Genomic DNA, 25,515 nt, shown 5'->3' with positions numbered 1-25,515 from the left:
CTCATTAGCCTGATATGTTTAGCGTTGTGTCGCTGAGAAAAATGCTGTGAATTAGTTTTTCCACATTTATTTTTATAAGCATTTTCAACAGCAGAATGTGCACCTGGAATTTGCAGAGCTTACTTTACATTACTGTGCTAAGGCTGAAAAATTACTGTTTTAATTTCTTAGTTTTGTGCTTTATATGCACATCATTTATTGCTGTTTTATAGCAGTTGATCAACAGTGGATTATTATATTATTACAGCACTAATATGAAGCTGTATGGACACAAATGACCCAAAATAAATAATGCATTCTTTAATTCTAAGTAACTCAAAAGTTACTTTTTCCAGTAACGCATTACTATTTGATGTAAGTAATCAAAATAGTACCTGAGTTACTTTGTTAATGAAGTAACGAGTAACGGTAACTTCTTACTTTTTTCAGTAACTAGCACAACACTGGGAATTGGCTCATTGTGTCTTGAATATTTTTTGTAAATGCTTTACAGTTTTCATCTAAATGATCATGTAAGAGATAGGTGAACCAGTTTGTTTCATTTAGGGCTTTTTCTAAGTTGTTTATTTCACCTTTTTTATTTTTAGCCATATAAATGATTTGTTTAAAGGGTGGCACTGCAAATTGGCTGGTGGCCAGGTTGACCGAGGATTTAGGAGTGGAGGCTGGCTCAGCCCGCAGTGCTGCGGGTGATGAGACGTTGCACGCTCTCTCAACTGGCCTGCGGGTAATGCAACGGTGATGGCACCTATTATACACCTTTTCGCGTGATGTCAGCACTTGACTTAGCAACGTGCACCGCCATTTTAAGAATGGTAATCATTTGCCTGACAGCCGCTATTTACCGCTGATTTTGCAGTCTGGCTGATTTTTATTGTATAGTGCCCAAATCCTGCGTAGTATTTGGCTGTCATAACCATGCCTGGCTGAAGGAAAAGATAGTCTTTTACAGAATACTGTCAGAAAAAGGCCAGAAATGGAAAATATGGAACCAAGCACTGAGGCGAATAAACGTAGATGGAACTACATGGAGCCCAAAATGAAAGTGGTCGTTTGTTTGCAGTAGACATTTCGTTAATGGTAGGTTGTGTATTTTGAGAATCTAATTTCTTCCTTACTGATTTTATGACATTGATTATGAATTAGCCTACATTTAAATTGTAATTTATTCAGTAATGACTGAAATGTTTATGGCTAGTATGTCTAACTTGAAGACAAGCAACGTGAAATTAACAGTAAATGTGTTGACTTGTTTATGAACTATAAGTATATTAAATAAACAAATGTGCTTCATATACCCATTTATGTTTTAATTTAGGCTGTATTATTATTATATTGTTAGCGGTGCTAGCCTAGCATAGCCACATCGTGTAACAAGCCAAATATCATGATGACACAGGCCTATATAGACACACAAACACATACATAAGCCTACCTTAAAGAAAATATATGCATCCAAGCTTGTGTAAGTCCTCATCTTCTCCATTGTGTAGACGCCAGGGCTGTTAATGAGCTACTCCTAAATAGCAGACCATTGGAGATCTGGCCATTTTGTCGGGTTGTTTTTCCATGAACCTTGAGGTGTTTGGTATGGACATGATTCTAAACCAACCAGATGTAACTTATCTTCATATCGGTGCTAGGCCTTTGGCTCTAATCTGTTGAAATATTGGTACAACATTGAGTAAAACTTTCATGTTGTCCACGGTACATAGTGTAAATAGCGGTTGTCAGGCAAATGTAAACCCCTCTTAAAATGGCAAAGGGCGTTGCTAAGGCAAATGTCCCAGATGATGATGTCACAGCGAAAAGGTCTATAAACACCAATGTGCTCCTTTGGAGTGCGTGTGGTCCGCAAACAGAGCCAGGCATAACGAGCCCTTCAGTGAGTGCGCGCTCACATTGAGAGCAGCGTGTACGCTCTATCGCTGAGCTCAGCGATAGAGCGTACACGCTCATCTGAATCTGCATGGAGGGACCAGAACTGATGGACTATGATACCAGGCCAGATGTACAGCTTTGGTTCTCCCAGGGCAGGGGTCTGCAACCTGAGGCTCTGGGGCCTAATGTGCCACTTTGACTCTTGTGCAATGGCTCCCTAAAGCTTTAAAAAGAACTACTGAAATAAAGTTATTTTTTACAGAGGCTATTAATGATTAATGACAAATAAAATCAAGATGTAACAATTTGTAAACCTAAAATAAATCACGTTGTGCAATGACTGAGTTTTAAATCCCTGGTAAGATAATTAAACCAACACAAACACTATTCTGGAAGAAAATAGAGATTCTAAATGTGTGGGAACAGATTCATTTAACCACCAATGTGATGGTTAAATATGCATGTTTTATGTGTGGCAAGAAATGAGCAATTAGCATGTGTTGATCACATGACCATGTGTTATCAAATTCAAGTTACTTTTTGTAGAATTTCAAATACATTAACTAAAAAAAAAACTTCTTTATATAACATTGTGTTCATGTAAACTGAGATGCATAAGAATTTGAAGATGAAAGACACTGTTTTATTTCTTGATGTCAATTTATTTTATTTTAAACTATTTTTAAGTTTCTATTTACATGATCAACAAAAATCAAATCAAATTAAATGAAACCTTATTCTATATAATTTTAACTGTATATAATTTGCACTGTATTGTCTTCATTGAGAAGGTATTTTTTAGCTCCAGGAAGACTTTAATCCAGGTGAGATGAGGTTAAATGGTTCCTTGTAGAGTAAAGGTTGCAGACCTCTGACCAGGGGAAGAGGGTTAGGAGACCCCACTATAAGAGCTGGACCCTCTGAATTTAATTCCATGGGATGAAGCAATGCAGATGCTAAGTTGATTATGCTACTCTTCAGTTAATTCAAGTACAGCATTTCTGCAAAATTAAAAAACAGAATACATGTAACCTGTTGTTATGCTATGCTGTTGTTTAAAAAAAATTGTTACGTTTTCTTTTAAAAGTATATAAAAGAAATGACCTGCTACTTCAGCCACTGGTTGTTGCAGAAAAACCTAATATTGACACTAAAACATTAAAACATTTAGCAAATACATCTCGAGTCATTGTCAATCTTTACTTCATACAAAACTACGGTACGCCAGTTAAATAAACTATTCATTAGCATGCATGGCTATGCTGTACACTCTCCCCACCCCCGCTCAAAAAAAGGCAAAAAAGGTGTGACCAAATTCTGTGCTGATGCGACCAACTGAGAAAGTTTGTCGCACCAGTGCTACCACTGGAAAAGTTAGTGTAGAGCCCTGATTAATAATTCAAACGTTTTCTATACTATTATTTCTTATATTTATATTTTTTAATGCCTTGAAGGCAACATAATTTGATGTTGATGTCATGTGATGCCTGAATATTAATTTTTCAATTTAAGAAGATGAAATAAAATGACTTGCGTTGAATGTTCAGTTGTGTTTTGTTTTACTTTTGGAGAATTATGAACACGTATGAGTGAGGGGGTACTCGTGGTATGACAAAAAGGCTCAAGGGGTACACAAGACAACAAAGGTTGGGAATCTAGAATACCAGATCAATTCAGGTTTTAGTTGATTTGCTTATTCTGGTTGGGCCTTCTATTATTTGAGATAAATCATGATTATTTGCAACTGATTTAAGCTTTTTACGATTAGATTTGTCAAACCAATTTACATTAAAATCTCCAAGTAATATGATCTCCTTTCCTTCTTGCCTCATGTTTGATCATCTTGTTTGTTGTTCTTTTCCTTTTACGCGCTTCTGAGCCTCACTCGTGAACACGACCCCGAGATACTTGAACTCCTCCACTTGAAGCAAGGACTCTCCACCGACCCGGAAAGGGGAAGCCACCTTTTCCCGGTGGAGAACCATGGCCTCAGATTTGGAGGTGCTGATCCTCATCCTGGCCGCTTCACACTCGGCTGCAAACTGCCCCAGTGCACGCTGAAGGTCCTGATTTAATGAAGCCAACAGAACAACATCATCTGCAAACAGCAGAGATGAGATCCTTAGGTTCCCAAATCGGACACCCTCTGGTCTCTGGCTGTGCCTAGAAATTCTGTCCATAACAGTAATGAACAGAACCGGTGACGAAGGGCAGCCCTGGCGGAGACCAACATGCACTGGAAACAGGTCTGACTTACTGCCGACAATGCGAACCAGGCTCCTGCTGCGGTCATACAGGGAACGGACAGCCTTTAGCTGAGGGCCCCGGACCCCATGCTCCCGGAGCACCCCCCACCAGCTCCCCCCTGCACTGTAAACAGTGTTGGTGAAGCACTGCTTCCCCCTCCTAAGGCGCCGGACAGTTTGCCAGAATCTCTTTGAGGCCAACCAATAGTCCTCCTCCATGGCTTAAAAATAAAAGAAAAATAATACAGTATTTTCTATTCAAAAAAAATAAAGAAATATTTTTCAGTCATCATTTGACTACAGTTACATTTTGTAAAATAAATCGTGAGAGAATCTTATTGTGAACCCAGTATCGTGAATCGAATCGTATCGGGAGTTGAGTGAATCGTTGCATCCCTACTGTCATCTCTTTATTGTTATTTATTTATTTTTATTAATTTATGTTTCCTCTCCTTTCTCTCTCTTTTCTCTCTCTTTTTTTTTTCTAATTATATATGTCATTCAATCTATTTGCCTGGCTCTATTAACCACATAATTGCCCGTCTGTATCTGTACTTGTTTGTGAATATTGCTGCACTTTATTATTGTATATAATAAAGTGCTGTGTCATGCTGTGTTGGGTGTGTTGCACTCACCCAACACAGCATAACGTGGATGGCTGTTCATCATAGGAATGGGATCCACACAAGGTTCCTGCTGCTTAACAGAAGGTTTTCCTTGCCGCCATGATGAATTCATGTTGGGTGTGGGATACATATGTTTGTCCTTAAGACTGCTCTACTGTAAAGTGTCTTGAGATACCATTGGTTATGATTTGGCGCTATACAAATAAAAGATTGAAGATTGATTGATTGTATATGTCATTGTAATTCACAATAAAAAATAAAAAAAAGAAATTCATAACACTTGCTTTAACTGCATTCTCACGCGATTATGTAAATATCATGAGAACTCCTTGGTCTCGTGACGTCAACCAGACTGACCGTAGCGCACTCAAAACGCAACCAGTAGAGAAAACCAGATTGGAGCCGTGGCGCAGCAGAGACGTATCTAGTGGAAACGCCTGGTTAGTCCCCAAGGACTTCTTACAGGAAAAAAAAATGTCTCCTTAAATCATATCATTGTACTATACAAATTGTTTTACTATTTACGATATTTATTCCAATGACTCCATACATAACCTATGGCTTGTGTTGCCAAAATGGTCCCTGGATGCCAATTTCAGAAACACTTCTTTGAATGTTAAATTCACAGTTATAAATGTATGATGACTGAAGCCTCCCTGATTGGAATTCCACACCAGGTTGGTTAATTTACCAATACATATTTCAGCTAAAACATACCCCTTTACAAAACAGTCACCAACCTGGGTATGGCCACTCACTTCTCTTTTGAGATGCAAAGAATCTTGTTTTCTCCAGGCTGGATTACTGCAACGCGCTCCTCCTTGGGATCCCTGGCCAGAGCTTTAATAAGCTTCAATACATCCTGAACAGTGCGGCCAGGATTCTGATGAGGGTGTGAATGTATGAGCACACCACTCCGGATTGATTACAAAGTCACCCTTCTTATTCGCCTGTGCATATTATATTTATATATTTCAATCTATGTGTCAGGAATCATATATTCATTTCACTTGAAATGAGTGACAATTTAAAAAAAAAAATATTTTTAGATGTACCTGAGAGAAATCTGTTTACCCATAAAGATTACCCAGAGCAAGGTATTTTAGGAATAAAACAAACCAAAAAGTTGTGGAGCAAGGTATTTTTTCTGGCCCACTTTTCACATAAAATCTGGCAGACAAGGACCAAACAGCACCGTGGGCTTTGTTCAACATTGTTGAAATGGGCTGTGTTTCTGTTCTGATGTTTGATGGATGATACAGCGCACTGAGCTTTATTCAGATCTGCTTGTACAGCCTCTTTTTTATTACTTTTTTTGGCCTGATGATTCTTTGGTCTCCTAACTCAAGATTTTTTTGATGAAATGGGACTTGCTCCCAGCTTTTAGGATTTCTAATTTTCTGCTGCCTCAGCCACAAGTGGCTCTTTTTCCTCCTCCTTTCATTCCCTTTCCATTCCCAGGGTTATCTCTTTGAGTGCTGCTGCTTTTTATATTGGAAAATATGTAGCAATGTCTCAGTGTGTCCACATTAGTCATCTGTTGATGTTAAGGTGGCCTATTATTTATTTATTTTTCTCATTTTTACATATTCAGCTCTGTGGTTTTGTTTCATTTGCTTACAGGGGAGCGGAGCCTGTGTAAGTATCCTGTTTATTTTTAATTACTAACAATGTGCTACAGGGCATAACATGATAATATGAATGTTGCTCATAAACACACACACACACACACACACAAACTCGCACTGTTGCCTGTGTCATAAATTGTGGTGAGTGCTCACATTAATGGACTTTAGCTTGGTAATGATGACCCAGATAATGGCATTATTATCAATGTCAACAAATTACACCATGTTACAGCTGTTGTTAAGTCATTAAATCCAGAATTTTTATTTCAGTTAAATTCAACTGTAGATATACAGCACCAAATACAACAATTAATCTAAAAGCATTCAACATAAAGAAATAAGAAAGAACCCAGCATGGAGAACTAGCGCCCAAAGCTTTGCTGCATCTTGCTTCCACTGCATCCTGTAATTGCAGTAAAGGCCAAAGGCAACACCTTTAAAGGGGACAATATTTTGCAATTTTTCACCTATCTCCATTTGTTCTAAGAATCCCAAAAACATAGTATTTGAGCTTATTTTCCCAAACTTGCCTTTTATCCAGAGTTTTAGCCCTCTGTGAAAAGTCACTTTCTGAGCAGTTCTGGGGCCTACTTATGAATATTCATGAGTGGGCGTGTTTATAGAGTCGCTCACTCACTTCATGTCTCGCTCTTTTACAGGGTGATCAGTGATCACCAAAGCGATTTTATGTTTTTCTTTCCATACACTGTTATTGTTTTCAGTCATAAAACTGCATATTACAGTAAAACACATGGATATTTAAGTGGCTATTGTTTTTGTGAGTCCATCTCAGCGCTTAGGGTCTTACAGCAGCAGCAGCAGTCATTCAAACTCTCACTGGAGTATTAAGCTGCTAAGTTATTTTCTCCTCCTCTGCTCTTCTAACTACAGGAATAGTGCATTTAAGGTGGTAATCATCTGTTTTCTCCATCTGCTGCGTCGGATTGTGTCACAAACACATCAAATCAGTGATGCGAGGCGATAGAACAGAACCACAAAAGCATAGTACACCTTCGCATGAACAAATAGTGCATACACTACAGTGTACGTTCAGTGTGGAGGCGCGGTACCGGAAAGTTCTGTATTTAGTTTTATCGGTACCCATCACTCCTTTGCTAGGGAGAAAAACGATGGCAGAATTTTGCACTCAAGTTACCTCATATGTGATCACAAAAAACTGCAAAATGGATTTTTCATAATATGTCCCCTTTAATGGGGTCTTTAAATGAATGATGTAGGATAATCTTTTTTGAAGTGAACTTTTTTTTAAGACAAACATACTTTAATTAGCTACTTACTTACTTACTGGTACTTCAAATCTATGTATAATACAGTATGTGTGAAAATATTTTTTGTTGATAATTTAACCATTATTTGGATACCCAGAATTTAATCTGGGATGTTTGCTTTGATTTAACCTAAATTTAACAGTGCTGGTTAAAGATTTTGGATGGATCTTGTGTTATGATGACAAGCAACAGCTTTTACAGTAGTTGTGAAAACTAGGTTTGATGATATTATTTTTCAGGACCTCTGAATTACAGACTAGCAGACTTGTAATTTGGGGTTTGCATCCCAGTTGGCTAATAACACTTTGCCATTCCAGGCAGAGATAACCACACCAACCTCAAACATGCATGCATCTCTCCCACCCACACCCTGTGTGCCGAGAGTAACACTTATATATTTAATATTTAGTGCATATGGATCCCATGTCTGCTTAAATGTAGCTCATAAAAAATATATTACAATTAGCTAAACGTGTATTTCTTTATTTCAACTCAGAGATTAATATTGTAAAATTCAGCAGACATAAGTAAAATAATGTGATTCTATTTTTTTATTAGTGTAGTTCATCTCTTTAAAGAGGCCAACCATTTCTCTCTCTTCTCCAAACTGGCTATGTTCTGCTGCCTTTGTCCTCATCTTGGTTCCCCTGCAGCTCCGCGGGGGTAACGACATGGCCTCGCTCCCTCCAACAGGCTGAGATGCGCCACAGGTTTCTCGTATATATGGACTCCTTTTTAGCGTAAGCAGCATCAGTGAGACGGAGCATTCTTTTGATTAAAAAAATCCACAGCAGGCTACGACTCCTAACTGGGGAAGTTAGGGGGAAGGGCTGGCTAATGATTCCTTCCCCACCATCACACACTCACACAAGGTAGACACTAGTGTTTTCACTTCAGCTTGTTAACAGCATGTTAACTCGAAATCTATGTAAGGACCAATGGTCGTTACTGTCTTCAGTTTACATATAAAACATCTTTTGTGATGTTATCTCATCTGAGGTCTTAAAAAGTGTGTTGCAGGTGTGCTTTTTACTTTTCTTAGGGTGCGTTTACACGGACAAATCCTGGAGCCTTTTAACTGCTCGAGGATTTGTTTGCCCAGAAGGTCCACTTTGTTTGAGCCTGTGCGAACATATAGACCAAGTCTAGAGGGGATGAAGCAAGCGCATTCTAGTGTGTTTCTTTTGGCTGGACGTGGTGCTTTTCTAATTAAATTCACTCTTCTAACAAAGAGCTGACTGCTGCAACACTGCAGGTTTTAGCATGTTTATGGGAGACGATGCAGCTCAGACAATAAAAAACGCTCATATGGATACGTGAAACAGTGAAAAGGGGCAGGAGCGTGGGAGTTATTGAACCTCACCGAACTAACGAGGTTTTAACATGTTTAACGAGATAAAAATGTCTGGCTCTACCAGCTCAGGGAAAACACTCACATGGCTTTGTGACATGCTGAGGAGAAGTGAGTGAGGGAGTCACTGACTACCTGTACTTCTACTTTTCCTCCCTACTGCTTTTTACTGCTGAAAAATCAGACACATTTTGCAGTCTACAACTTGTGTTATTAGGTATTAAAAACTAGAAGCTATTATTGCTGATGGAGTAACTATAGCATTACTAAAGTGCAGTGTGAACGCAAACCAATCAAGGTATCAGCTTTTCTCTGCCCAAATTCAATGTAAAAGCTGCCCTAGTCATTATGGTCAAAGTTCAAACAGTTTGAAATTGAACCTTACAGTCCTGCTGTAAAGACTGCTGAAGTTGGTGATGAGATTTTCCAAAAACTTCTATCCGGTTCAAAAACTTCAGGGATTCATTTTTTTCCCCTGGTAACTGCTTGGATCTTTGCAAATTGTTGGGAAAACATTTCATGCTCTATTAGGCAGAGGTGAAAGTAATAAATTACAAGTACTCACATTACTGTAATTGGGTACTTGTACATTTTTCAGTATATTTCTAAATCAGTAATTTTGCTTTTTAAAGAAGTAAAGTCATTTGTTACATTTCTACACCCAACAGTTACTGAGTAAATTGTTATTTTTGTGATTGTTTTTTTATTTCCGTTTCATGGTCTCTTTATGAATGTTTATAAAGGCACATTGAATATAATCCATATGTTCTTAGTCTTGCCATTTCTGATCAACGTCCAGCCACTTTCTTGGGTTCAGGTTGGGGATTCTATTATGTTGTTACCGACATGGTACATTTGGCATGGCACTGTTTTAGAGTCCATACATTTATTAGAGCCTGAGAATTTTTTTTTATTTTGAATTGAATTCATTGGTGTTATTTTATTAAAAAAAACTAATTGTACCTTTTATTTTATACATATGCCTTCATATAAAATAAATTAAGTTCCAATTGTGCAAGATTTGGTCTCTTCCTTTTTAAGTTTATAGGTGAGATTTTTACTGTATGCAAGGGAACCGTGGCAAGATTTATTACCAAAAATAAACGTGGGGTCTGAAAATAACTATTAACTTTTACTTTGAGTACTATTTAATTGAGATAATGTTTACTTGTACTTGAGTATTTTATGTATGGCGTACTTGCACTTGTACAATTCCAATCAAGTCAATGTACTTCTACTTGAGTGGGTTATATCAGTGCTGTTCAGACCTCTGCTACTAGGCACTAAAACATGGAACAATGTTTACTGTGAATTCAAAACTGAAATTAAATTTTAATTCTTGTCTCCTGTAAAGGTGCCTTAAGCATGCGAGACATTTTGTATTTCTGTTAAAACTTAAATGAAATGTGAACAAGTGTGATTACAAATCAACTTCTGATATACATTTTTGTCATTTTTGGAAGGAAAAAGAATTGGACAGTATAGAAAGAACACCTCACTTTCTCATAATTATTTGATGTAGCTTTATTAAATTTTGATCTACTGCTGCTATAAAAGCATGGTATGCAAGACATAATTTGTGGTTCACTGCACTAAAACACAGACTGTGTCCTTCAGGCAAAGAGTCGACCAATGCCAACCGATGTGTCCCGACCGCAAGCATAGCATACAGATACTGTTTGTGAAGGGCCTAATAAATGGTGACATTCTGAAGGAATTCTATAAAGAATTGAACTTTCCAAGAGGAAAAGATTAAAATAAATATGTTTTCAAGTTCATGAGCAATTTTTTCAAACCCAAAATAGAGTTAAATACAGCAAAATTTATTTTTCCCTAATTTAAATAATACGCTGCATCATATACAGTATTCTTTGAAGTTTAGTGGCAGAAAAGCTAACCACTATTTTACCATTAAAATCTTTAGAATTTTCATTTTAAGAAAATTAAATCCAAGTCCAGGGGCCTCATTTACGCTGCGTATGTACAAAAGAAAGCGTACGTCATATATAAGCATAGTTTGGAATTTATTAAAAAAAAAAACCTGGCAAGATAATGTGCGCACCTCCACGGCAGCTCTGACCCTGCCGTACACACAAAATCATAAGAAACGGGAAACTCTGACGCCAACAAGAGGAGGATGAAATTAATGACAGTTCTGTGAAATTATTAGAAATTGTGTGAAATAATTGAACACATTGAACATTTCACAACATATATTATTTGAAGGATGCATTTGCAAAAACGGAGGAGAAAAAAATTATACTGATGCCCGCAGGGAGTGAGTGTTGTGCGCGTGCCTACAAAGTTTTATATTAATAATAATAATTGTAATCACATGATAATTGCGCAAAACTGCCGATCAATTGGCTGCAACACTGGTAGCTGTTGTAAAAAGGAACACACTCTAATGCGTGAAGACGCACAATGGCTTATTTGGCACTGCTGGAGGACGAGGTGCACATGAGACTCTGGAGGGAGAGGATCTACAGAGACCAGCGAGAGGCAGGAACCCCGCATGAGGACAAGGTGCTGCAGGAGGGAGGAAGATGCAGCAGTGGGAAGAAGACGAGCTGCTGTGGAGTTTAATCCTATGTTTTTGGAGCATATATAGTGCATCTGTGTATGTCCACCACCTCCGTTACACAGAGGGGGTCCCCAATCCCCACTGATCCTCCAGCTTTCTGTCTGTGAGGGTAAGCTCTGCCCCTTCCTTCACCTGTTGAACAGACGTTCTTCCTATGGAGAGTGATCAACATCTTTTCCTCCACTTTTATGTGTGTGTTATGTAAGTAACTTACGAATTGCAACCCGTTAGCTGCTGAAGAACTTTATTGTGCCTCACACAAAACACACTAGCACACCCACACACTGCGTGCCGTAAAAAACCCCGTTGTTTTTTTTCACAACAGCTCTGATGTCATACGGTCGTAAAAAACCCACAGTCACAACGGGTGCTGGGGTGGCACGTACACAACATTTCCCCCCCCCCATAGAGAACAATGGAACATCTCTGTTACAATTGAACACAACACCCTAACTAGGTAAACTGGGTAGACTACCAGTTACCAGCATAGTCATGTGGATTATTCTGCCACAAGACAGACTATGCTCTAGTCCAGCACTTTCAAGTCAGAAGTCTGTAACATAGTCGTTCAAGTAACTCGGTCTGACTCTGGCTCTAGCAGGATTAGCCGCCGGATCAACCGACGGTCCCGTTGGCTCAGGCTGGAGTCCGGCTGGAACCTCCAGCCGCGCAGTAGGACACTCAAAGTCCCCAACAATGGAGTCAAAGTTCGTTGTCCCGTGGTGCGCCTTGGAGGGTTCCGCAACCCGTTTGAGTCGCCTTGCGTGCCACTGGGATCCATCAGACAGGAGGAAAGTGGCTGGCCCCAGCCTGCAAGTGACTTGCATTGGAGCAGACCAGAAGGAGAGAAGCTTATGGTTCCGACTTGGACGATGAACATGGACCCAGTCCAGCACTCCGACATCGGATGGTCTCACCTTCCGTTTCCTGTCACACTGCTGCTTCATACGATGTTGGCATTCCTTAACCCGACTGCTGTGTTGAGGTATTGCAGTTGGTTGCAGAACCGCAGGTTGCCGCAGTCGATCCAGGGGAAGCTGGAGCTCCCGCCCGATCATCAAGAGTCCCGGAGAGCTGCCGGTGGTAGAGTGTGGACTCGCCCTATAGTGCAATAGGGTGCTGAGCAGTGCAGATGAGAAAGTGAGCCAAGTGAGCTCTGATCCCATTTTTCAGAGTCTGGTTGAATCTTTCAACCCCCCATTTGCCTCGGGGTGGTAGAAAGCCGTGCGAATATGTTTTATTCCCTGGCCCTCAAGAAAGGCTGCAAACTCCGCTGATATAAACTGTGGGCCATTATTCGTCGTAATGGTGGTAGGGATACCCCAGCGAGAAAACAGGGAGACGAGGAAGTCAGTGACCACCCGAGTCGTGATGGACCCCGCTGCCAGAACTTCTGGCCACTTTGAGTGGAGGTCGTAGGTGACCAGAAGGAACCGCTGCTGATGTGGGACGCCATGGAGCTCCCCACAAATATCCATATGGATGTGCTCCCAGGGCGCAGTCGGCCACTGTAGGGGCTGCAGTGATGGCAATGGTGGTGGACCAGTCTTCCCGCTGACCAGGCAAGCTGCACAGTCTTTCACCATCACCTCTGTCCCGGTCAATACCTGGCCACCACACCAGGTCCCTGCAGCAACGTTTTACTTTCACGATGCCCAGGTGTCCCTCGTGGGCCATGGACAGGACACGGGGCCTCAGGCTCTTGGGAACAACTGTGCACAGTCCACGGGAGACGCAAACAGTGTTCCAGCAGGACAGATCGTTTCTGACTGTGTGGTAAGGCACCAGCTGCTCTGGGACAGTCGAGGGCCAGCCCCCCCGGATAAAGGTGCAGAGCTGTGAAAGGACAGGATCTTCCTCTGAAGCCTGCTGGAGGTCCAGAAGGGAGACTGTTGCCTGGAGAGGGTCATGGAGCATGTTCACCAGTTCAGGTTCGGTTGTGTCCGGGTCAGGGTTAAGTATGGTGTCAGCAGTAGCCCGTGACAGTAAGTCAGCCACTACATTGTCCCTACCCGGAGTGAATAAAGTGGTGAAGTCATAACGCTGCAGCCTCTCCGACCAACGGTGGATCCTCAGCGGTTTGTGCCCTGACCTAGCCGTGGAAAGTAGGGCTGCGAGGGCTTGGTGATCAGTCCGAAGCGTGAAGTGTCGCCCATAAACATACATGTGCCAGCGCTCGCACGCCCAGACGCAGGCGAGCACCTCACGCCCCCCCACCGAATCTTTCTGTTCTGCCGAGGTGAGTGATCAGGAGGTGAATGCAACAGGCCGCTCCATGCCCAGCTGGATCTGGGACAGCACGGCCCCCACGGCCGCGTTAGAGGCATCGCAGGTGAGGATGGTGGGACTGTTCAGGTCGAAGTGTGCCACCACAGGAGGCGAGGTGAGCTGAGCCTTGAGCCGGCAGACAGCAGCAGAGCATGCCGGCGTCCACACCCAGGGTGCGTCTTTTTTCAGAAGTTCTCTCAGTGGTGCAGTGGTCGAGGAGTAGTGGGGAAGGAATCAATCAATCAATCAATCAATCTTTATTTGTATAGCGCCAAATCATAACCAATGGTATCTCAAGGCACTTTACAGTAGAGCAGTCTTAAGGACGGACTCTTCATTTTATGGATACACACATATGCATATATACGTATATACACATACATATGTATCCCACACCCAACATGAATTCATCATGGCGGCAAGGAAAACCTTCTGTTAAGCAGCAGGAACCTTGTGTGGATCCCATTCCTATGATGAACAGCCATCCACGTTATGCTGTGTTGGGTGTGTGCAGAGAAAAGGGTGGAGACAGAGCCGCTGAGACTCTGTAACTCCACACTGAGGATCCCACGGACCTGCAAGACAAAAGCCAGAAGGAGTACAGGAGCAAACACACAAGGGAGTAAGCAGACATAGAGGGAGTGTTTGAAAGAGGAATGGGACCCTCTCCGGTCCCTCTCTAACCTAAATGACCTCTCTCTTAACGCCCTCTCCAACCTCTCTCCAACCGAGCATGCCAGACCCCCCCCCCCCGGCAGTCTATGCCTATTGCATCTTAATTATGAGCTATGAGCTGGTTCCTAACTAAAAGCTTTATCAAAGAGGAATGTTTTGAGCCTAACCTTAAAGGTAGAGAGGGTGTCTGCCCCCCGAACCGTGGTTGGTAGATGGTTCCAGAGAAGTGGGGCCTGATAACTGAAAGCTCTTCCTCCTATACTACTTTTAGAGATGAATGGAACAACGAGTAGTCCAGCATTTTGAGAGCGTAGTGTTCTGGGGGGATTGTATGGCACTACAAGCTCCTTGAGATAGACTGGTGCCTGTCCATTTAGGGCTTTATAAGTGAGAAGAAGAATCTTGAATTCTATTCTATATTTTATGGGAAGCCAATGCAGAGAGGCTAATACAGGAGTAATGTGATCTCTTCTCCTAGTTTTAGTCAGTACACGTGCTGCAGCATTTTGAACCAGCTGAAGTGTCTTAAGCGACTTGCTCGGGCAGCCTGCTAAAAGAGAATTACAATAATCCAGTCTAGAGGTAACAAAAGCATGGACTAGTTTTTCGGCGTCGCCCTGAGACAGGATAGATCTGATTTTAGCAATGTTACGGAGATGAAAGAAGGCAGTTCTTGAAGTTTGGAGGCGCAGGTAATAGCCTGTCATCCCCAGGAATGAAGCTAGTTGGGCTGGGCAAGAAGGCTCGGCAAACTGCTGCACCGCTGCCACGTTTGGATGAATTGGGCTGATGCCAGTGGCATTGAGGGGAAATCCCACAAACTCGATGGCTGACCTTCAAACATATACTCATCTGGCCATAATTGACAACTCTACTTAAACACCCACTATATGAATGCATACTTCCAACAGGCACTTTACTCGTGTTAATAAATATTTATGACTTTTAAGAGGAAATCAAATTTCAGAGTAAACCTGTACACTACGTAATTGTTTTGTTCCCCATTAAAGCTGCAATACTGTATGTACAGTAACTTTTTTGGCATCATTTGACCATATTGTAATCAAAGTGTTCTTAGTAGACAGTGAATCTCATCTCCTTCTCCTGGCTGTAAAATGACATTTAGAAATCCAGGAGCTAGAATCTGGATGTCAACCAATCAGAGATCTTTCTACAAACACGTGTGCTCCGTGAACTGTTTTTGGCGTTATTATTGGCTGCTCATCTGAAGTCAGACGTGTTGAGGTACCCTCGGTAGTAAAAGTGTAATGACAGACGTTCAAGCAGAACTCTCCATAACAGCGTTGGACACATCAGTTACACAGCAAATCAAGAGGAAAGAGGCAGACTGAGGTGAAGAAGCAACAGTTTAAAGCCACAAACACAGAGGAGGAACAGATAGCTTTCGCTTTGTGTCCTTGCGGACCTCCGTGACTGTGCAGGGTCCACAACACACACACACAGTGGTGTCAGAGACAGAGTGAGAACAGATGGGAATTCATTTTATAGTCTAGATGCGGAGTGATGGTTATCAATCCCTCTGGTGGGGACATTCAAAGGCAGCAACCGCTGCTCAGGACAGTAACTACAGTGATATGTGTATTCATATCAGAGTCTCTAAAACACCACAAATCTCCAATAACACAAGATAAAGTCCATACACTTGTCACTCGTCTATTGAGAAAAAAGTCGCTAAGAGCGTTCACAAAAGACACCGGTAAGGGAGGTTGAGTTTTGGTTTCAAAAAGGAGCAGAAAGAGGATTCTGCAAACTGCAGCTTTAATTGTAATAAAGAGTGAAGTTAACTCTTTTTTGCCATGTTTAAAAACACCTCTCCCAACTGTGCTGTGCAAGTGAGGCATTCCATGGGCAGTACGGTTCCACAGCAATACAGACTTTAAGTGCATGGTGTGATTAGCTAGTGTGAGTAGGTCCTTAAGAACTAATCCACTCTGCTGTTTAATTTAAATAGGTAACAAAGATATTGCTTACTGTGAGAAGATTCAGGCCAATGTTTCTCTTCACTTTTGCAATGAAAAAAACTTGGCAGCTAATTGTATTTACACATCGTGCTTGCACAGTACGTAAGAAACAGCTCCATGTTTAATTGGTTAACCTATTGCGCAACCACAGTGCAACCATCTAAATAAATCAGCTGCTCCATTTTTTCCTAGCTTGCTTTGCTCTGCCTGCTTCAGTCTGATCAGCTGATGGGTGAAATGTTGCAGATCATCCATTTTATCAGCTGAAATGGAGTATCCACTGAAAGAGAAGACAGGCCTGTCGCCTACAGCCATGAGTACAACTGTTGTAGTAAATGAATGCTCTGCTGCACCAACAAATTCACTGAAAGCTGAGTTTTAGGCGTGAATCGCAATAAAACAACACCTTAGAAAGTAGTTTAAGAGTGAAGTTAAAGGTCCAGTATTATGCTATTTTTCATATTATTTTCGCTAATTGTTCCAAAAATCCCAACAACATAGTATTTGAGATTTATTTTCCCAGAGTTTTAGCCCTCTGAAAAGTCACTTTCAGAGTGCTTCTAAAAAGAGGCTGTTTTTTTGTACCTTCAAGCATGAGTAGGTGTAAACACATGCTGAAGCAGCGTGTGTGTTTCTCGCAGCAGCAGCAGCAGCAGTAAATCATTAATGGTCTTCCTTCTCCTCCTCAACTCATATGACCACAGAAATAGTCAATTTAAGACAATATTCATTGTTTTGTCCAACCGCTGCATTGCATTGGGTCACAAACACGTCTGATCATGTCAAAAACGATACATGGTGGAATAACGGCTGCTAAAAGTGGAACTGATCGCTCTTCGGTTTATCTATATACTGAATTATCCATTTACTGAACATAAGAGATATTACCTGTGATATTAACTGTAACTAGAATTTTTGCATTTCCTGAAGAAAATGCAAGTGAGGATGCATGTGCTGGCCCGCGTCGCACTACATTAGCATAGCATTAACCTAGCAATAGCCTTAACGTTGTAATAATAATTAGCAACAATCGCTAAAATCAGTTAGATTGAAAAGGTTGAAAAAGGCTGAAAAAGGTTTAAAAAGGTGAAAAAGGTTAAAAAGGTTGAAAAAGTTGAAAAAGTTTGAAAAAAGTTGAAAAAGTTTGAAAAGGTTGAAAAGTTTGAAAAAGTTAGCATTGCGTTAGCATCAGCGTTAACATTGTGCTAGCATTAACATTGCGCTAGCATTAACATTGCGCTAGCATTGTGCTAGCATTAGCATTGCGCTAACATTAGCATTGCGCTAGCATTAGCATTGTGCTAGCATTAGCATTGCGCTAACATTTACATTGTGCTAGCATTAGCATTGCACTAGCATTACCATTGCACTAGCATTAGCATTGTGCTAGCAATAGCAGTGCGCTAGCATTAATATAGCATTATGCTAACATTAGCATTGTGCTAGTATTAGCATTGCGCTAGCATTAACAGTGCGTTACTATTGCACTAAGATTAGCATTGCGCTAGCATTAGCAATGTGCTAGCATTAGCATTGCGTTGGCATTGCGCTAACATTAGCATTGTGCTAGCATTAGCATTGCGCTACCACTAGCATTGCGTTAGCATTAACATTGCGTTACTATTGCACTAAGATTAGCATTGCGCTAGCATTAGCAATGTGCTAGCATTAGCATTGCGTTGGCATTGCGCTAACAATAGCATTGTGCTAGCATTACCATTGTGTTAGCATTAGCATTGTGCTAGCATTAACATTGTGCTAGCATTTGCATTGCGCTAGCATTAGAATTGCGTTGGCATTGCATTAACATTAGCATTGTGCTAGCATTAGCATTGCGTTAGCATTAGTATTGCGTTAACATTAGCATTGCGCTAGCATTAGCAATGTGCTAGAATTGGCATTGCGCTAACATTAGCATTGTGCTTGCATTAGCATTGTGCTAGCATTAGCATTGCGCTAGCATTAGTATTGCGTTAGCATTGTGCTAACATTAGCATTGTGCTAACATTAGCATTGCGCTAGCATTAGCATTGCGCTAGCATTAGCATTGTGCTAGCATTAACATTGCGTTAGTATTGCACTAACATTAGCATTGTGCTAGCATTAGCATTGTGCTAGCATTAGCATTGTGCTCGCATTAGCATTGCGCTAGTATTAGTATTGCACAAGCATTAGCATTGCGTTAGCATTGGCATAGCGTTGGCATTAGTATAGCGTTAGCAATAGCCTTGTTTTAGCATTCAAAAAGTTTGAAAAGGTTGAAAAGTTTAAGAAGTTTGAAAAGTGTTTAAGAGTTTGAAAAAGTTTGAAATGGTTGAAAAAGGTTCAAAAGTTTGAAAAAGGTTGAAAAGTTTGAAAAAGGTTGAAAAAGGTTGAAAAAGTTGAAAAAAGTTGAAAAAGTTTGAAAATTTTGAAAAAGTTTGAAAAATTTGAGAAAGTTTGAAAAATTTGAAAGAGGTTGAAAAAGATAGAAAAGGTTGAAAAAGGTTGAATGCTTTGGAATAGGGTCAAAGGGCACAAGAGGGTCAAAAAGGTTCGAACTTTCAATGTAAGTGGAAGAGAGCAAAAAGTTCCATGAGAAATAACTCAAAAAATGAAAAGTTTTGAAAAAGCTGGAACATAGCAGAGAAGTGCAGAATTTTCTGAAAAGTTTGATACTTCAATTGTTGAAATTGGTTGAAAACTGTAGGACGAGTTTGAGAGGACGGAAGAATAATAACATATAATACTAAAGGGGAACGAATACAATAGTGAGGATGCCAATGCATCCTCACTAATTAGGGCTGGGCGGTATGACCAAAAATGTATGGTATGGTATTTTTCAAACGGTTTCACGGTATATGACGGTATTTTTTTTTCATGCATTAAGGGTGTTCACAGCATTTTCTGCTGGTTGAGAGAGGAATTACTGCAGTAAATTGACTAAGAATGGTCTATTTTACTGTCATGATGAGGGAATATTGTAGAATATTTCCACACTAGTAGTAATACAAGTTTGCAACATCAGCCCAATGGCTATTTGTCACGCTAGCTTAGCTTTAGATTTAGCTTTAGCATTTGCTTTAGCATTAGCTTTAATATTAGCTTTAGCATTAGCTTAATTTCTAGCTTTAAATGCTGCATACTCAGTAGTGTGGTGGTTTCTTATCGTGAATAAGGTAGTGTTTTGTTTGCAGCTCCACCAGGACTCATTTCCACATTATAGGAATTACAAATTGTGATTATTTGCTCTCTTTTTTGTGTATTACTGCCGAACTGCCGATGCTAAGCCAACCGTGCCTCCGTGTCCGTGACTGTTGTTCTCCTGTAGTACATGCCCACATGCAGCTTCAGAGCTTTTAATTGTGTCCTATGTAGAAGTGCAACGTAGAAAAGGGTCTGGTCTGAAACGCAGCATGGCGTAGCGTTCTGAAAGTTGTGTAATCAAATACACCGGTACGGCAGTATATTAAAAATTCATATCATGACGAAAATATATACCAGTATTCGGTATGAACCGGAATACCGCCCAGCCCTAACTGTAATATCAACCTGCCTTTGCTATGTTTGTCCTACATGTAAGGTAGTTTGAGAGGGAGGACCTCCCATTCTTCTAGGGTAGGAGGAGCCAGGATTGTCAGGAGGAGGAGTTTCCGTGTTGTGACGCCACAACATGAGAAAAATCCAGCTCTCCCATTTGGAGCTGACTTTTTACAAAATGTGCAAAGGAGGGAGGAAACACAACTTTTTCAACTTTGGCCCTTTGAATGAGGCTAAAGGAATGTATATCACTGTAGCAATTATAAAGTAAATTTTTCATAATACTGCCTCTTTAAGGGAGAATAAATCAGACCAGGTGAGTATTTGCTATAAATTAGAAAGGGTTAAAGTCAAGCATTGCTTTGATAAAACATTTAAATGAGCAGTTATTAGAGGAGAAAATGGATGATTACTGACACAACTCAGATAATGATATTATGAAACATGTAAAAAGAATCTGCTTGGGCTTGGCAAAGATATTCGATTGATTAATCGAATTTGTAGATAAAAACGATTTTTATTTTGCAAATTCGAGTTATATATATATATATATAAAAATATATATATATTTTTCCAACCATAGTTTTTCTTTTTACTTTTTTGCATTCCGATGTGAGCCATCCCCCTCTTTGTTTACATTTGTTTACCATTTGAGTAGGCTATATGTGTGCCTCAGGCATCTTTCATTTTTTATTTGCACTATGATATGTCAGTAGTAGTAAAATATGTAGTTATCTGATTTCTTGATCAGTAAATGTAAGCTACTGTGTGCTGGTGCACTTTTGACAATATACTGTATCTGATGTCTGCAGTCATTTTTAAGTGGATTGAAAAAAAAAAAAAATCAAAAAATGTTTTTTTTTAGGCAAAATTGCCCAGCACTACAATCTGCATGTTTCTGTCTCATTTTAATATTATTATTATTATTATTATTATTATTATTATTATTATTATTATTATTATTATTATAATAATAATAATAATAATAATAATAATAATGATACTTTATTGAGCTCTGGGAAGCAACATTATCAACCCATCATGCTTTGTGTGCCATTCAAAATCGCGACCCCCTGCCTTTTTAATTGTAAATAAGCCTTATCTTTAAAAGAATGAAAACGGAGTATGGGTCCATGTCATAATTTTTTCAATACAGTTTTTTAGTACATTTAGAATGTTTTAGGCCAAACTTGTAAAAACTGTGGATGGTTCAGAAAGTTCAGAAATGTAAATTATTATTGCAAATAGCTCAGCTATAATAATTATTTTAGTGCCATAATATCTACCTTTATTCACTGGGCATGCATCCATTGTTATGAGGAATTATGAACAAAACAGTTTTGCTTATCTCTGCTAATGGTTTGAATGTGGGAAAAAAATGGTTTTGTCCAATAAATAGGAACAGATGTCCTAAGCTCCCCTTGTTCCATACATTCACGATCGACAAAGCAATGTGCTTTCTTTACGCCAGGCATTCAAAACACCCCCGCCCAACATTTGGCAAGCTCTTTGTGTCTGTACATTCACTCTGTTGCTTTTGGCTCGATCTAAAGGTCTGTCATGCTTTAAAGGAGCCAGACACTTTTTCAGACAGTTGACAATTTCAAGAAGCATAATAATAATATTTTAATATTTTCTACTGCAACTTAACAGTTCATGACACAATATGTAATCATCTCCCTCAGCTTTTGTTTGTATATCTACTTTACGGCTTGTGCTGAGAAATCTAATGAGCTGCATTATATCTATGTTTTGTGTGTTCTTTATGATTGTGTCTACATGATGCTGCCCCAGATTTCTGAATAATCTGCATTGTTCACTTCAAAATAAAAGGCCAAGAAATTTGCATCCAGTGCATGTAGCACCCCAATGTTTGAGCAGGTGGTTTTGACAAGTAACGCTTCCACTATTGATGCCCAATCTATGGTTCTGGGGCCGTTTATGTTTTCATACCAGGCTGTGAGTGACTAAGGAATAGTTTGAGCCTGGAGGAGGAGCTGCACTTGCTTTTGCCAAATTATTCACAATTTCATCACCTCCAATAAATTAATACTCAAGACGGCATCAGCAGCATCTGCTCAAGCAAGACAAGTGTAATCAGTTCCCCTTTTAACTCAGTTGAGCTGAGCTTCAGGATAGCTATCATAATGTTGTTATCAGTATGCGATTCATGAGCAGGTTCACAACAAGGCCGCTGCATGACAATTAAGGCGCTTTTCTTTACTGTGAATCTGAAACCATTCATTCTAGACAATTTAGACCTCAGTCGCTCCTACCACAATAGTTCCACATCCATCAACATTGACTAATGTTTGTTCAGGGAATTTCTTATCTGGACCAGCTCCAAACAGCTCAGTTTCTATCACTATCTTTCCTCTGCCTACTTTAAAGGGGACATATCATGCTAAATCCACTTTTTAACCCTTAAATGCATTTTGTTGTATATTTAGAGTGCTTAGAAGTACAGAAAAAATCAAATTAGTCTCTTCAGGTGCTCCGTAGATATCTTTATATTCTGTTTTGGTCATATTTTTCAATCTGTTTCGATTTTTCTATTCTCCATTACGTTTTTTTAACTATTACGTCACAGTATTTGCAGCGGAACTGCCAAATTAGGACATCGACTCCAGGCCCAACACTTCAAGCAATCCGCCATCTTTATTTCTCGCTGCGATTTTGTATTTATTTCTTCTATCTTTGGAGACGACGAACAGAGCACTTCGGTAAGCTGTAAATAACGCTAAAAAGTGTGATGATAAGACGTCCCTGTCATTGTTTTGTTAGCATTAGCAGTTGCACCGTCTTCAGACTTCATATGTTAGCGCTGTGTGCTCGTTTTAGATCCTTGATGATATAGCCTACGTGATTTAATTTAAGTCTAAAGTTTTCATTAGTCATTTCACTTTGCCGTTTTTGTCTCAGAAAAGACTGTATTAAAATGCATTTTGTGACGTTAGCTTGGAGCTAGCGTTAGCTCGGTGCTTGTGTTAGCTCACTTGTTAGGGTTCTGCAGGTTCATCATCTTCATTTTCATCTCGCTCCGCTGGGTCAGACTCTGGCTGGAACATGTAAGGCTGGATGGACAAGTCTTCTGTTGTTGACATTTTGTAAATAACCTCTGAATAAAAAGTTTATGCACCGCTACATAACCGTATCTCTTCTATCAAACTACAAAAATGGCCGAGCAGGGTGGAGTTGAACCTCTGCAACCTGGAGAAGGGGCGGGGTCTGAAGTATCTCATTTGCATTTAAAGAGACCGCACCAAAACGAGTTGCTCTCAGAAGCACATCAGAAAAGGGGTAGAAAAGGTGCCTGTGGAGCTATAATAATGAGGAATTCAGACCCAAGCATTGCAGTTCCGCTTTATATAGACCACAACTGTATGATTTATATCTAAAAAGAAAGGATTTAAAACCATGATATGTCCCCTTTCAATCAATGTGTTGTCATTGCATAAAGCTCCTTTCCCGCAGCTCAGGGTAGTAGTAGGAGAGAGAAAGTGTGACCTTTCTTCCCTGATTTGCTTTGAAGCTTTAAACATTTTCTTTTAAATCTCTAGATTTTGTTTGCAGTTTTTTTTTGTGTTTGATGTTTTGTTTAATTGTAGATGCCAACTTTCCCACAACTGTTCACTTTGAGCTAATTTATTTTAGGATCAGTCTATGAAATCTCATTTCTCTGAGTGCTTTTTGTGTTGAGCCAAACAGGATTTCTCCTGACGCTTGTTGATCCTGCAGCCTATTCATGGAATGTCTTTAAAAACAAGCTGCTTTATCACAGAAATCAAGAATGGAAAATGTTCCGTCAAACCCGCTCCTTCCTTATTTCTTTCACGTGTCAGTGCTTGGCCTTCTTCTCCTGGGACTCACATTGAAGTAGGATATCTACTTAAAGGATGTCTTTCAACCCAATGTCCGAGGAGAATAGTTCTCTGAATGAACTGAAATGGAGTTGCTTCTAGGTAGTTGTTTTCTCTTTTTCTGGTTTGATTGTGTTTCTCTGGCTGCTGCTCTCAGTCACAGCCCACTCCCCATGTGCTATTGAAGCCGTAACAGTTCCAGACTAACTGACCATTAGGGGAAGCCTATTTGACAACGTGAGAGACAAAAAGCTTGACGATTTGTTATTTTTCTCTTTTCAGTCTGCCACAGTTTGTTAGCACAGTCCGACATGGATGGCAGATCCTGAAGGATTTGGGCTTTTTCAGCATATCTGGAGTGTTACAAGGAGGTCTCAGCGTGGAGCCTCTGTGCTGAGGAAATGATCCAGATGTAAAGCTTCTGGCTCTCATAACCCAGTGGGACACCTGGCCCATCACTGCCATGCAGCAGGCTTTAAAATCCACAAAGACACAGAAGCCACCATCCCTCTCTGAGCAGGAATATTTGTGCAGCACGCTGTTGCATGTTGATTTCCTTTGTATATATACAGTATATATATGTTTACTGACTCCTATTTTTGTATCAGAGCTTTTGAGTTTCAGTAAAAAAAACTTCTACAACATTGTATTGAAATCCTGCTCAGTTTATTAAACTATTTTACCTAAATGCACAGTATGATCTACTTTGTAAAAATAAATGCCTCCTTTTTTATTAATAACAGTTGTAGAAAACCATGAATGCCTGTTACATTTTAATTCGATTAGTTATTCAAACATGTTAGAATTTAATGTTTTGATGTGAATTTTCCTTCATCAAGTTTTATTTAGTTTATGCACCCATTCATCAACATCCTGAACTCAATAACTACATTATTTCAGACCAGTGGTTTTTGATCAGGAGTACACATACCTGTTACAATAGGTGTATTGTAGCTCACCGGTTCTGAGCAGACAAACGAGAAGTGAGAGAGAGCTGTGTGCCCCAAGGCTGTTAAAGGTCCCATATCATGGTATTATTCACCCATCTCCATTTGTTCTAAGAAGCCCTAACATAGTATTTGGTGTTTGTTTTCCCAAATGTGCCTGTTTTCCAGAGTTTTAGCCTCTGAAAAGTCACTTTCTGAGCAGCTCTACACAAACAGGCTGATTTGTGGCCTACTTATGCATATTCATGAGTGGGCGTGTCTATAGACGGGACAATGACGTAGGGCCAGAGGACGGCCCGCCCTCCTCCCACCTTCTCTGTAGTCGAGCTCATGCTGCTTTATAAACATGAGACAGAGCGTGGGGGCGGGGCATTCACCGTACATACATAGACTGTAGAAAATACATACATAGCACTGTGCAAAGGACGCTGAAATGCTCATTTTCGTGGGCGTGTCTGTTTACCTGTTATTCACGACAGAGAGCTTCCTGGAGGCGCGGCTTCTCCAGCTCAGTGTCTCGTCAGATTTGTCATCAAAGTGGGAACGCATCATCAAATTGGAGTGAGGTGTTTGGGCTCACCCTGCAGTAAGAAAGGAGCAAATCACCCTCTAACTAACCATTTAGGGAATCAATGAAAAAAACACTTTGGGCATGTGTA

At 40.2% G+C, this 25,515-nt stretch overlaps 1 protein-coding gene across 4 annotated transcripts in view; it reads left to right on the top strand.

Moving 5' to 3' along the window:
- The window catches only part of tspan18b (tetraspanin 18b), an 87,364-nt gene that overhangs the window by 20,649 nt on the left and 41,200 nt on the right, over positions 1–25,515 (top strand). Inside the window, exon 2 of one of the 4 annotated variants that reach the window (XM_028449033.1) lies at positions 6,377–6,391. The exons of the other annotated variants lie outside the window; for them this stretch is intronic. The gene's annotated coding sequence lies outside the window, so the exon portion shown is untranslated. The remainder of the gene's footprint in view (positions 1–6,376; positions 6,392–25,515) is intronic. 4 annotated transcript variants of the gene reach the window in all.

This window comes from Gouania willdenowi, chromosome 6, assembly GCF_900634775.1.
Source record: "Gouania willdenowi chromosome 6, fGouWil2.1, whole genome shotgun sequence".
Taxonomy (NCBI): domain Eukaryota; kingdom Metazoa; phylum Chordata; class Actinopteri; order Blenniiformes; family Gobiesocidae; genus Gouania; species Gouania willdenowi.
The sequence above is the reverse complement of the archived record's forward strand: the minus strand, read 5'-3'. Positions and strand labels throughout refer to the sequence as shown.